The 11,878-nt window shown below is 37.5% G+C and overlaps 1 protein-coding gene across 1 annotated transcript in view; it reads right to left on the bottom strand.

Moving 5' to 3' along the window:
- Window positions 1-9,940, bottom strand: part of si:zfos-169g10.2 (somatostatin receptor type 5) — a 44,041-nt gene extending 34,101 nt beyond the window's left edge. The window contains exon 1 of the mRNA XM_007231221.4: window positions 9,777-9,940. The gene's annotated coding sequence lies outside the window, so the exon portion shown is untranslated. The remainder of the gene's footprint in view (window positions 1-9,776) is intronic.
- Window positions 9,941-11,878: the final 1,938 nt, after the last annotated feature.

Raw genomic sequence — 11,878 nt, forward strand, 5'->3', positions numbered from 1 at the left:
CACCTGGAATTGTTTTCTCAGTGTCTTAAAGGAGTTCCTGGAGGTGCTGAACAATAGTGTCCCTTACTTGTTTAGATTTTTTTATAAGAATTATCTACAATGTAGAAAATACACATTGAATTAGAAGGAGTGTCCAAACCTTTGACTGGTATTGCATGTTGAAATCCCTGATCAATCATATATAATGGGACACATGGCCATACAGTATATCAGATTTCCTATGGAACACAGGTTTTAAATCAATTTTCTCCAATTTCTGTCAGAACACTTAGGGATGATTGCCTTTTTGTTCTCAGGAAAATAAAAGCCCAGAAAGAGAAAGAAGCTGGATAATGGTCATATTAAATGAATTATACTGTTTGGGACATAAAACCGTACAATTGTTGTAAGGAAAGTGCACTTGCCTTAACAAAATACAAGAAAAATGTCCTTAGGGATCTGCAAGTGCTTTGCCATTGGCATCGCTTCAGAAAAGCCTTTTAGCAACTTTATTTTTCAGAACGTACCCAGACTGTGCATGTGAACGTTCATTTCACTATTTCTTCTTATCTGAAGAATCCCACTTCATACCTGCAGCTCAGAGAGATGAAATGGTAAAAATCTAACTTCACAGGAGGCAAAAAAGAAAATGCTGAAGCATGTGGCGACGGGTTCAAACAAGCAGTCGTACACAAATTGGTTTCTGTAGCTCAAGCGTAATTGGTTAAACTCGAGTGTGTGTGTGTGTTTGTTTGTGCATATGTTGAGAGGAAGTGCTAAGTGCTGTCTGGAAAGACGTGGTGTGAGACGTGTTTTGTGGCGGAAGCAGAGACATCAGAAAAGACAAACACTGCTCATGTCACAGCAGTGTGTCAGGATGATGAATGGAGCTTCAGTAGAACGCTCTGGCAGTTTGTGGGTATGTGTGTGTATTTACCAGTTTTGAAGGACTAAAATCTCCTCAGGTAGACTGAGAACATGACAATCTTTGACATTATGGGGGCGCTGAGTTGGTCCCTGTAAGAAATGCCTTTTCCACAAAACAACCAAAGTAAAGAAGGTCAGATTTTCATCTCTTTTCAAGTTGGCTAAAGCAAAAGAACAAAAACAAAAATTCTAACCAAACCATTAGCATAATGCTAATCACACATGCAAGTAAATAACGGCTCTAAGTTTGACCCCAACTTCCGCTGAAAACGTGATCTCGTCTTGATCCGACCCAACTATCAAATGAACTGCTTTGTAATTGAGCTAAACTGCTGATAAGGCACAGTTTAATCTGATATATTAGCCAGATAATATACTGCTATAAACACTGGCTCTGCTGCTTCATGCTGTTTACACATTGAGCACAGTATGTGCAGCGTTTACTGCTTGCAGCTGTGCAGTTATGTTTACAGAGAGCTCTGACCAATCAGAGGAGACAGTATGCTTGTGTGTTTTTTTGGTGCATATTTTAGTGGTTTAGGTTTTGCCTGTATGAAACCAAACCAGTTAGAAGAAGAAAACGTTTTATATTTTAGTTAGGTGACAGTTCAGTCAGCTTTATGAGGTAGAATCATCTGGAACGGCTTCAGGTAACAGCTGTGCCTTGTCAAGAGTTGTGTTATGTAGAGGTAGAGTTGGTGGTATACAGTGAATAGTCCTATTTAGGTAATGTTCTAATCCATTATAGCAAGAACTACTCTACTAAGTAAAGAAAAAAATACCTCAACGAATAAAGGTAAGTCAAACTAAATAAAAAAAATTAAGAAGTTTAATCCCAAAGACCATTGAAAACAAGATGAATGATGAAACTGGCTCTCATCAGGACTGCACCAAGAATGGAAAACCAAGCGTTAGCTCTGTTGCACAGGATAAGTTCATCAGAGAGTTACCAGCCTCAGAAACCATAAAGATAACACTATGCCAGATAAGAGCATTCACATTCATATTGCTATTATTGCAGTGGAAAACACAGGTGCGCCACTGACTAAAAACAACCTAGAAAGACGTGAACAGTCAGACGATCATTGCTATCTTGGGAGTAAATGATCGACAGGCTCATCCCAAATACAAGTACACCCCTACTTTTTACTCAGACATGAACACACAGCAGTGCACAAACCCATAGCACGTGTCTGTGTGCAGCTATGCAAACTTTTACATCAACAATAAACTAAATAAACAAGCGTGAACTAGAAGATCAGTTTCCTTTGCTGAGAAGCATTGGATACATCCAGGTAGCTGCACCCTTGACATAGCAATGCACCATAGCAAAAACAGAGCGTCCCTTGCTCTTAAAGGAAATTGCAAGTGAAATGCTGAAATGCTGATTGGTTTATTGCATGTTACGCTCAAAACATGCCTTTGAATAATTAAGAGAATAAGAAGATGTACACACAAGATGTACTTTTCCCTTTGTTACAACAGCAAAGACACATTACACGCCCTAAATCAATCTAGGGCTGCAGCTATAGATTATTTTAGTAATCGAGTACTCTACTGAAAAATCGATTCGATTATTCGAGTAATCGGATAAAACATAAAATAAGAGATTTCATTAAATAAGAAATTTAACTTAATAATGAATGACCAATAGGTTTAATTTTTAACATTTTAATAATTTTTAACAGCTTTTTCACATTACAGGTCCACGCAAAAATTGTGCTCTGCGTTTTAAAATTAAACGATTCCTTGAAGCACAAAAAATTAATTGATCAGTATTTTTAAATCGAGTAAATCAAATTACTCGAGTAATCGTTTTACCCCTAAATCAACCCATGTGGTGCACAGTTGACAGCTCGCATATAGATTGCTACAATGAGGCTCTGATAACATTAGAGACATGCTTTGTGTTCTATAGGTTAGAAGCCGCTAGTCATATTGTACAGCTGCTGTGTACAGAAGCAATTTCTTTTGGCATTTGGAAAAGTCAGCGTATGCCGCCACCTCCGTAATTGTGTTTTTAATTCTTGTGTACAAGATGATTATCCACTGTTTGCCACCTGTAATTGTATGCAAGCCTCTGCTGAGGCGCTAGCATAGCTAAGCTGCTCGAACCCAGCACTGGCTGAGTGGTTCTGACTGTTTTACTGGAGCACAAATTGCAACACTGAGTCCACATGATCGGCTTAAACCAACAGTGACAAATTCAGGTCCCAGTCCCAGCCCTGACCGGGGGCTAAGTGGAAGACTCTCAGCTGTCTGCAAGCAGCCTAGCCATTAGCTAGCGGTGCGAAGAAGCTAAAATAAACACTTCAACATCTATGCCAGAATCAAACGAGCACACACAGTGACTGAAACAAAACACCATTAGGAGGTTTTCTGGGCAGGATGGAGCACAATTAAATAGAAGGCTTCCATTTCTACTCTCTTCCTCCCTCGCTCCCTCTCTCCCTCCCTCTCTCGCTCTCTCCATCACTCTCTCTCGTCTATTGAAAGGGCCAGATTGGCGGCTGGAGAGAGATAGCGTTTACTGAAGAGAAGCTAATTGCACCAACAGGGTGCAGAGAGGACATCAATCAGCCGTGCTTTTCCCTCCATCAGTCAAAGTGAAGCAAGGTGCAGTAGTGTGAACAGCTGTGGACTCTAATCTGAATTAATGGACACCAGAGCGGTCAAAAGGCCGGCCATTTTGATTTATGTGGGGCGCACAGGGTGTAAGCCACGCCGATAAATCTATTTGCAAATCAAGCAACGCTATGTTTCTCTAACGAACATTGACTACTGGAAGACCGAACATCAGTGAGATGGTCAGAGACCACTAGTGTGCACAAATGTTGCAATAACATCAGATTCTATCCACCTTAATGATTCACTTTCACTGGAGTGAAAAATCAGTAATTAGTGTGCATTCATTAAAAGAAATAACAATCTGACAATTTCCAGACTGTCAGAGGCAGACGGACGAACTGATGGATAGACAAGACAAGACAAGACAAGAAAAGAGGTGCACAGGCAGTTCGAGAGATTGACAGGTGGATAGGCAGGGCAATAGAGAGCATGCTGACAGATTGACAGTAAGTTAGAAAGACAAGTAGATGGACAGAAAGCCAAGTGGACAGAAAGACAGAGAGAAAGACAGGCAAACAGCTGGACAGAGAGACTAATAAACAGACAGAATATAAGGCAAAAGGCAGAAAAAATAGTAGTATGGCTCCGTTTACATTACCAGTTTAAAGTGGTTTTGTTACTGTTTTTTATAGTTATGTTCACATTACCAAGTTAAAGTTGCATTTTTTCCCAGTGGACTACTCACACTCTAGCTATTTGTGCACAAATCCCCACTAGATGTTTTATCTTAAAGTGAACCAGATCTGATTTATTTATACACAAATATGATATTTTCAGATGTTCACATTACAAAGGCAAACTGCACCATTTGGTAATAAACTGGTTATGTGAAAGGAGCATTTTTTTACCTCATGTTCTTTTCATCTGGTGATGTAAATGATAATTGTTGTTGATTAATGCCTACATTCACATTACTTCGTTGAAGTGGTACAAATCCGATTTGTTGTACTGATGGCTATGTTTACATCACCCGTTTTAAGTAGTGCAAATCCTATTTATTGTCTTAATGGCTACGTTAACAATACAAAGTTGAAATAATGCAAATCACATTTTCCACTAAAATGGCTATATTCACATCACAAGGTTGAAGTGGTGCAAATCAGATCTTGTTTTTTAATGGCTAATTTCACATTGCCAGTTTCAGATGAGATGATCTGATAAGAGCTGCATGGCAACATACATTTGATCTTTTGGAACCAAATGCAAGCCTCATCTAAGCACAAATCCAATTGTTTGTCTTTTTCAGTCCGTATTCAACTTATTTTGTACCAACCCCACTAGATGTTTTGCCTTAAAGTGACCCAAATCTAATATACAAGACTTGGACACTGAAACTGAAACACCTGGTTTTAGACCACAATAATTTATTGTCTCGACGGACAGTTCTGGTGGAAACAGGAGAGTTGAGGTGCACATTGAATTCTGCCATGATTTGTTCAGCCGTGGTTTTATGTTTTTTGGATACAATCCGGGTTAGCACCCAAACATCCCTTTCAGACAGCTTCCTCTTGCGTCCACAGTTAATCCTGTTGGATGTGGTTCATCCTTCTTGGTGGTGTGCTGACATTACCCTGGATACTGCGGCTCTTGATACATTACAAAGACTTTCTGTCTTGGTCGCGGATGCACCAGGAAGACGTTCACCAACAATTTGTCCTCTTTTGAACTCTGGTATGTCACCCATAATGTTGTGTGCATTGCAATATTTTGAGCAAAACTGTGCTCTTACCCTACTAATTGAACCTTCACACTCTGCTCTTACTGGTGCAATGTGCAATTAATGAAGATAGACCACCAGGCAGCTCCAATTTAGCCATGAAACCTCCCAGACTAAAATGACAGGTGTTTCAGTTTCATTGTCCAACCCCTGTTCACTACCTGGTCAAAAAAAGGTCACACACTCTAATATTTAGTTGGACCGCCTTTAGTTTTGTTTGCTGCATGCATTCACTGTGGCATTGTTTCAATAAGCTTCTGCAATGTTACAAGATTTATTTCAATCCAGTGTTGTTTAAATTTTTCACAAAGATGTTGCAGCATTGATGATGATAGAGTCTGACCACTGCACAAAGTCTTCTCCAGCACATCCCAAAGATTCTCAATGAGGTTAAGGTCTGGACTCAACAATCCATGCGTGAAAATTATGATCTCATGCTCCCTGAATCACTCTTTCACAAATCCAGCCCCATTAATCCTGGAATTGTCATCTTGGAATATGCCCGTTCCATCAGGGAAGATAAAATCCATTGATGCAATAACCTGTTTTATATTCAGTATATTCAGGTGGTCAGCTGACCTCATTCTTTCAGCACATACTGTTGCTGAATCTAGACCTGACCAACTGCAGCAGCAACCCCACATCATTTACTTAGTTAAAACCAGGTGGCAACTTTCTTTTGGACAGGCAGTGTATTTAGAACAAATTTTGTCTTTTCACATGTCATATTTTGATATTTTAAAACACTAAAGAGGCAAGTAAAAAATTTTAATTTGATTTTGTGTTATGACAGCAACGTTTACAATACCAAGGTGAAGTGCACCATTTTTTTGTAAACCATGTGCATGTAGTTGTTGTCTTAATTCCCAGGTTAAAGTGGCACAAATCAGGGCCCAGTTTCCAAAAAGCATCTCAGCATTAAGAACATCTTAACATGGAGAGATAGATAGTGCTCATTCTTGTACATTATTCACATTAATGTTCAAGAATGTGATTGCACAAATCAGATTTTTCACTTTAATGGCAGCATTCACATTACCAGATTGAAAAGGTTTCAATAGAATGTTGTGTCCTAAAGACCAATTTTACATAGCAAGTTTCAGGTGACGTAAAATGAGTCCGATTAGAGCTGCATGGCCACACAAATTTGATCGTTTAGAACCAAATCTTGGCCTCATCCACAACCAGTTTAAAGTAGTAGTTTTAGTAAATGTCTTCTATAACACTCTATTTGGGCTATTTGTGTACAAATCCCCACTGAATTGCCATTTAGAGTGACTGTAAACTGCACATTAACGATTATGGAAAAATAAAACAGTTTAGACACATTAAGCTTACCCACAGCACTTATAACAATGTTTGTGTTTTTATGTTTTTCATCAGAAATATTGAACGAGTTCCCAGTCTGCTACATATATGCATGCATCCTTCGGTTTTCCTAAATCAGCCATACACTGCATTCTGGTCAACTCTCATAATCAGATGAGAAGCACTTTGGGGAAAAGTGCTTACTTTTACATTTTGTGCAAATGCAATTTGCTGTTTTTTTATGGCAATATTCATATTAGAGGGATGAAATGGTTTAAATCAGTTTTTTTTGTGCCCTAAAGGTTATGTTTACACTACCAGGACAACATGCACAAATCCAATTTTGTGTGTTAATGGTTATGTGCACAAGTCCAGTTCAGTGTCTTTATGGCTACATTCACATATCTATCCATGTTGAAGTGATGCAAATTATATGTTTTTGTGGTAATACATTCACATTGCGTCGGCATTAACATTGGTATGTTCATATTTAAGTCACACAAATCTGATTTTGTTTGCTCTTTTGGATATCCTAACATTAACATGTTGAGGTGATGCAAATACAATGTTTTTGTCCTAATGTCTATCTTCACATTACCAGATTTATGTGGTACAAAATTAAATGTTTAGCCTTAAAGTGAGCCAGATCTGATACTGTTTGATCTGTATGAAAACACAAGTCAGATCATTTTAAATCAAATCTGAGCCAAGCTCATATCTGGTTTAGAGTGGAAAGATTTATAATTCTGGACCATAAATCTTAAATCAAATTCAATATGTTGTCTTAATGGCTATTCAGGATACATGATTAAAGTGGCACCTGATTTGTGCCACTTCAATCATGTATTGTGAATGTAGTAAGGTTTTTTTTAATGCTCACATTATGAGGTTGAAGTGGCACTATGGCTATGTTCACATTACTAGGTTAACCACAATCCAGTTTACCAGCTTACACAAATCTGACTGTGTCTTAATGTGTCTTCTTCATATTGCCAGTTTTATGTAGCAAAAGTGTTAAGGTGACCCAGATATGAGCCTTCTCCATATTTGGTTTTAGACTGGACAGATTTTTGATGCCAGCCATGATACCTTAATAAGAGCCAGATCAAAAGGTTCTTTCTGTAGGTTAGTAGTCTCTATTAAATCATCAAATGTATCTTATATCCCTTGTAACTTTTTCATCATAAAAACTAGGCGTTCCCAGTATGCTGATAGTCATATATGTGTGAATCATCCAGTTGTTTTAATGGCTACCTTCACATTACCATGTTGAAGGGGCACAAATCAGATTATTTATCTTGATGGCTCTGTTCACATTAATAGTTACAAATTGCACAAATTGGTTGTGTGTCTTAATGGCTGTGTTCACATTGCTAGGTTAAAGTGGTGCAAATGCAACTTTGAGTTTTAACGGCTATTTTGTTCATGACTGATTCATGATGTGTAGACACACAAATGTGATATTTTTAAATCAGATCTGATCCTTTTCTCTAGTTAGTCTACAGATATCTGATTTCAGCCATTAGACCCTACTGAGAACTGTCAGATCAAATGGTTCTCTAGAGTAATCAATTCACTATTGGCAGAATGCTTTTATTCCTTATTATCAGAAATAGTGGAAGTGTTTTGTGCACTCTTGTTGCTATGTATGCTGCATGATCCAGTTTTCCACACCCTGACACTGCCTCTCTGAAATCAGACATAAATAGCCCTGTTACAATAACCATTTTTTCAGACAATATTCTCCCAGAAATGATTGTGACAAAAATTATAATCATTCTTATCAAATCTTATCATTTAAAGACCATTTAAAGTAATCAGTATGATAATAATACAGCAGAATGGGATTGAATTGATTTATACAAATCTTTGAATAAGCAAATAAATCAAATATAAATAAAAGAATCCATTTGTTTTTAAACAAATTTAGCATACCTCCTTGTTAATGTTAATGGTCTTTGTTTGAAAACTAAACACAATATATTGTACTATACGTTGATAACATAATTATTTTGACAGTTCTAGCTGCAAAGTGCATTTTGGTCAAGCTTGTGAGAAGTTAAGGGGTAAAAAATATATATTACATGGGTCATTATTACAATACTGTGTCTCATAACTTTAGAAAAGTATATTTTGACTATCTTTTATATTTACATTAAGACTTCAGACTACATATAGATCATACTTTATGAGCTTAATCACTTTTTATTTCTTGTCATGCATTCGTCCACCCTACAGGACTGGGTGAAAAAAATTAGCCAAAATTTGAAAATTGATAAAAAAGAGTTTTTTTATTGTTCATGATGATCTTGTTCTGTTTCAAAGATACATTTTTGATTTTGTAAAAAAAAAATTGATTTTCATAGATACTTAACTATGACAGGGTGGACAGCTCAGGCTTCACCTCAGCTAAATATGGACACAATATGAAAAATATTAAGGAACATTATTATGAATTGTTGAACATGCAGCAAATGTCCTCAGTCCCATGAAAATAAAACAGTATGAAGGTTGTGACGTCACTGATAACAAACGTTACTTACTAAAGTTTCTTAAAGGGGTGGTTATTTCTAGAAAACAGGGTAGACAGGAAATTCTTAGACACCTTTAATAGCTTGATTTGTTTATCTAAATGAATACTTAAGATGCCAAAATTCTTACATTTAAATATAAAAAACACACTTAAAAAGAATCATTCAAGAAAACAGAAAAAACAAAAACAACAAATCCCACATCCATGATTACTGTATAAAATGTATATAATATTTTTTTTAATAACTAAATGTTCAAAATGTGTTGTTACATTACATTTATATGAAACACAAATAAGAAATTTGTTATAATTTTAAATTGATATTGACCTAAATCAGTCAGTCACATCAGGTATAATCACACACTTTCAGAGCCAAGCTACACTGAGCACGAGCTACTAAACCCGGTGCAACCTGAACTTTCTTACCGTGCAGTGCTGGAATTCACGCTCTTCACGAAAATTCGAAGCTGCGCGTGCACTATTAACCCGAGCGCACGCGGACAGCGCATTTTGTGCAGCGCGAGAACTCACATTCCTCCATCCGTTCTGCGCGTGCAGGGCTTTACCTCAGCACAGCACAGCCTCGCGCTGACTGCAGCTCGCGCGCAGAAAGAGAGAGAGGAAAGTTTAAACGCGGTTCGGCCAGGCGCTCGCGCTCACTTTCCCGCGCAAGTGTAAACTCACCGTGCTCTCGCGCGCGCGCGCCAGGTGTGTCCGTCCGCGCCAGGTGCGTCCAGTTGTGTCCTTCCAAGAAGCCGCGCGGAGTCCTGCCGGCAGCAGCAGCGGCGGAGCGCGTGCGCGCGCTCACGATCCGCCACACGGTGCGGCGCGCGACCAGCATCCCGTCCGTATCCAGGTAACGGAGCGCCCGCAGACACGCGCGTTTATGTATGTGCGCACAAGTGTGTGTGTGCGTGTGTGTGTGTGACGTTTATATGATTATAATCAGTTAGTGTTATGTTTATGTTGTTTATAATTACAGCATAATTATGTAATTACTATAATGATATACACTGATTATAATAGGCTGTTTATGTTTGTGCACGTGACTGTATTTCTGCATATTTAATACTTGTATATATTTAATGTGTCCAAGTGTTTCCGTGACTTGAAAATATGATAAAAAAAAATCCCTTTTAATACTTTTGAGGGTGAATGAATCAAAAATAGTCCTTAATCATTTCTATATGAAGTCAAGACAGCCTGGATCTATATTATTTTTTAATTGGTATAACGTTGTCACAAAGCAGCTTTACAGGATTCCATCAATACATAAATAATACATAATACTAACTATTTTCTTTTATTACCACTTATCAGTCTCTCTCTATCCCTTGTAATTTATTCATCAAATATTCATTAAAACAATCAGGGCTGAAACACTCCTTTTTACGTCTTCATTACATTTCTGGAGGCTAGAGGAAATATGTAAATAGTTTGTTTTTTGCATATTTTTATAGAATGGAATAGATACAAGTGTCAGTAAAAATCAAGTTTTGTGCAAGGTTTATGTTGTGTTTACAATTATAGCATAATGATTTAATTAAAAAATAATATAGATCCAGGCTGTTTATGTTTGTGCACATGACTGTGTATGTTTGCATTTAATACTCTGTGGGTGAATAAATCGAAAAAAGGTTAATAATGAATCATTTCTATATTCTATATATGTCTTTTACATCTTTTACAACTGATGTTGCCACAGAGCAGCTTTGCTTGGTTCCACTAATATATATACAACAAATAAACATAAAACAAAAAATACTATTTTCTTATATGACCAGTTTAGAAATGAAACATTCTATTCTGGTTGGCTGTCATAAATTCATTAAAACACTTTGTACTGAAACACTCCTTATAACTTCAGAATTAATGTGGCTAAACTACTACAGGCTCAATGAGCAGAGATATGCAGTAAATGGTTTTGTTTGCTGACATCACAAAAGCAGACAATTTGAGATGTATTCGAGAGTATGGTGTGTGTCCCTTTTACTGGTGTGTGAACTAATTACTAATACTAACTGTTTTTCGAGTAAAAAGTTTGTAGTATAGATCAGTATGGGTAAATTAATGTGTTTGTTTAACTGTACATATTTTATTTATTTGAACATCAGTCGTGAGGTGAATCAGAAAAATGCTGAACCTAAAATAAAACACTCTCTGATAAAAACTGAAATTATTGTTTACTGTGAAAGTTTTGTTTAGTTTTATGATTAATAGTAAAGTTGGAAATATCTAAATCAACCAAAAAGAGGCGATACTCTAGAGAATGCAACGTGATGCTGATTTGTCTAAAGATATTTAGAGGCAGGATTTGCCGATTCGAACAGTCACAGCTAGTGTAACACAGTTTGAATGTGCTAGAAACATTTTTTTCTTACTTTTTGTCTGATCACTCTAATGAAGAAGCCCCACTAATACAAATACTGTACAGTGTGTAACTTAAATATAGGTAAATATTTATGGGCGCCAAACGGTTCAGCAGTCGAAAGTGCTGCTACGGGAGATTGCTGGTTCAAATCCCAGTCATGCATCTTGCCATCAGCTGTCAGAGCCCTGAGAGAGCACAATTGTCCTTGTTCTCTCTGGGTGGGTAGTTCTTAGCTCTTTCCCCTCATCACACCTAAGGTGATGTCAATCAGCACGAGGCATCTGTGAGCTGATGTTTCGGAACTGAGTTGCTGCGCTTTCCTCACAGAAGGCATGTGCTAGTCTTCACCCTTCTTGTGTTGTGACATTACCAGTGTTGTGTATGCAGCTGAGTAGCAGCTGAATGGATGGGACAA

The sequence above is a fragment of the Astyanax mexicanus genome, chromosome 5 (genome assembly GCF_023375975.1).
Source record: "Astyanax mexicanus isolate ESR-SI-001 chromosome 5, AstMex3_surface, whole genome shotgun sequence".
In the NCBI taxonomy this organism is placed as follows: domain Eukaryota; kingdom Metazoa; phylum Chordata; class Actinopteri; order Characiformes; family Acestrorhamphidae; genus Astyanax; species Astyanax mexicanus.